The 2,668-nt window shown below is 62.6% G+C and overlaps 1 protein-coding gene across 4 annotated transcripts in view; it reads right to left on the reverse strand.

The window, feature by feature from the left end:
* RHBDF2 (rhomboid 5 homolog 2) overlaps nt 1-172 on the reverse strand; it is a 24,785-nt gene extending 24,613 nt beyond the window's left edge. For 3 of the 4 annotated variants that reach the window (XM_029927497.1, XM_029927500.1, XM_029927495.1), the window contains exon 1: nt 88-172. The gene's annotated coding sequence lies outside the window, so the exon portion shown is untranslated. The remainder of the gene's footprint in view (nt 1-87) is intronic. The other variant, XM_029927499.1, reaches the window with a different exon arrangement.
* Between the last annotated feature and the right edge of the window lie 2,496 nt (nt 173-2,668).

The following is a 2,668-nucleotide window of genomic DNA, read 5'->3' on the forward strand; positions in this document are numbered from 1 at the left end:
CAGGGCTCGCGCCCGACCCCGCGGACCCCGGTGACGCCTGCGGCCGGGCCGCCGCGTGCCGAGCTCCGCCCTTCACCCCGCGCTCACCTCCCTGCGGCCCCACGTCCCCGGGACGCAGCTCCGAGCGGCGCCGGCCAGCGGCTGGGCGGTGGCTCCTGGGGGCGGGGCCCCGGCGCTCCGCCTCTTCCCTACCTGCGCGCGGGCGGAGGGGGCGGAGACTGGAGGTCTGGGGGCGGGACCCGGCGGTCAGGGAGGCGTGGGGCGGGGCCGGGCGGCCTGGGGGCGGGGCCCGGGTCGGTGCGCTACTAAGGAGGCCGGCCCTGGGGCGCCGGGGCCTCGCTCCCCTCGCTCTGTGCTCCGATCCCTGGTTCGGGGGCCGGCGTCGCCGCCTGGGGAGAGCCCTGTTTTCTGCGGGAGCTGGTCTCTTCAGAGCGCCGACCTCTCCTCCCGGGACAAAGCGCACGATATAGGTCTGAACTGCCATCTCGTCACCCACCCCCCCAAGGAATAGTCACTCCGGGGACCACCACCCCCCATCCCGCTCCCTCCAGCTCTCTCATTCTGAGGCCAAGTGGGCCTGTTCCTCGAACCTTTAGCCCCTCGCTTTCCCCGAAACGCGTTCGGAGCATCTCTGTTACTCCTAGACCTGCGGCAGCTCCCGCCTCCGGGAGGCCTCTGATCTCTGCATCCTCCTGGGGCGAGGGCGCGCTCCGAGGCCGTCTTGCTGCACTTCCCCCGCCCCCGCCCGACCCCCGCACGAAGCCCGGGCCAGGAGTGTTTGCCACTGGGCGAAGGGCGCGCTGGGCGCCCGCGTGGGTGGCAGGGGTCTCTGGAGGAGTCTCAGGAATCTCCTTTGCGGCCGAACCAGTGAAAGAAAATTCACGGTGTCTCCGGCCCGGCGACACGTAACCTTCCTGGTGGGACAAAACCTTGGTTCACACCGGAGCCTGCAGCAGAGGAAAGCGCTCAGGATCCGGAGATTCGTGGGGCCAGCCTCGGGGATAGGGCCAGGCCCTAGCCCCTCTGAGCCTGTTCTTAATTTGCAAAGTAGCAAAGCCTGCCAGGCCTTCTCACGTGGTTGGTAGTGGGGATGCAGTGAAGCGGGGCATGCAGAGTGCTAACTAGTGTGGTTTTTATGGGCGGTGGAGGCTGACGGCCAGACGACTAGGTTCAGATCCTGGCCCTGCCACTTGCGTTCTGTGTGGTCTTGGATAACCTACAACCTCTGTGGGCCTCTGCTTCCTACTCTGTAAATGGGCGTGATAACACCCCCTGCCCCTTGTAGGAAGCCCCTCAAAGGGCACCCGGTGTGTGCCACTAACTGTTGGCAGCTGCTGTTGTTAGGATTGCTCTTATTGTTACTATGATCACACTGGGACCCTATGTCTCATCAATTTTGAGCCAATTTCTACTCCTTCTCAGTGTGGAGAAGACGGCCTTTGATTCCTGATCTCCCTGTGGCTCTGCTTCTCTATCACTTCCCTGGGGCGTGGACCTGGCATTGCTCTCTCCCTCCCCCCAGGAGCCCATAGTTGGGGGGAAAAGGCAGTCCTACCTGCATCTACCCTGTGGCCAAGGCCCAAACTCAAGAACCTACCCCTTCCTGAAGGCATTGACAGGACCCACCCAATTCTGTCTGCAGGCTGGGTGTGGACTGGGTGGGTGCTGGGTGTGATGTGCCCACTAACCACCCTCCCCCCCACACACTGGCACTGAGCCACTCAGTCCTTTGACCCTCTCGGCCCCTTGGCCTGGGTTTGGCTGTCCAGGTGGACCCTTCTCCTCGGCATGAAGAGGACTTGGCTGACCTAGCCTCCCCACTTGGGCCTAGACAAAACTATGCCAAGGGGAGCCAGGAAAACTCCAAGGTCCAGATGCCCCTTTCTCAGCCCTGGCAGCTCTTATCTCGTCCTTCCACCTTGGGGAGGCCTGGCCTGCTGGGAGGACCACAGTTTGAAGGGAAACTCTACTTGGGGGTGGGGGAGTGGTCTGGACCTGGGGGGACCCAGATCAAGCAGTCCTGTTGGTCTCCAGGGACAGCTAAGACCCTGGCCCCTTACAGGCTCCTGTGGTGTGTGTCACTGATCTGGATGGGGGTGGGGAGTTAAGAAGTGGAAAGAGGAGGAGGGGCTCCTGGCTGCTGGGGAGGCATCCCTCTTCCTCCCCATCCCCCAGGACTGGGGGGGGGGGAGGAGGGAGGTTGCTCCCAGAGCAAATGCAAGGACTGTTTACCCACCACATCCCTGGGGGCTGGGGGCTGGGGGCTACCCAGGGAGGACCTAGATCAGGGCCTGTGTGCAAAGGGCCTGTGCTCAGTAAGAAGGTGGGAACACAGGGGGCTGTAACAGGAAGCATAGGGGGCCCCCAGCGGCTCAGTCAGCGGAGTGTCCAGGCTCAGGTCATGATCTCATGGTTCATGAGTTCGAGCCTCGCATCCGGCTTGCTGTTGTGAGCATGGAGCCTGCTCCAGATTCTCTGTCCCCACCCCCTCTGCCATTCCCCCACTTGGACTTTCTCTCTCTCTCTCTCTCAAAACAGACAGACAGACAAACAAACAAACACCTTTAAAAAAAAAAAACCTAACAGGAAGGGTAAGGGCAGGTGGCCGGTTGGGGGTCCTTCCCTTTGATGAATTTTGGGGGTGATGTTGGGGTTCATGGGGTTCTGA

This window comes from Suricata suricatta, chromosome 17, assembly GCF_006229205.1.
Source record: "Suricata suricatta isolate VVHF042 chromosome 17, meerkat_22Aug2017_6uvM2_HiC, whole genome shotgun sequence".
Lineage (NCBI taxonomy): Eukaryota > Metazoa > Chordata > Mammalia > Carnivora > Herpestidae > Suricata > Suricata suricatta.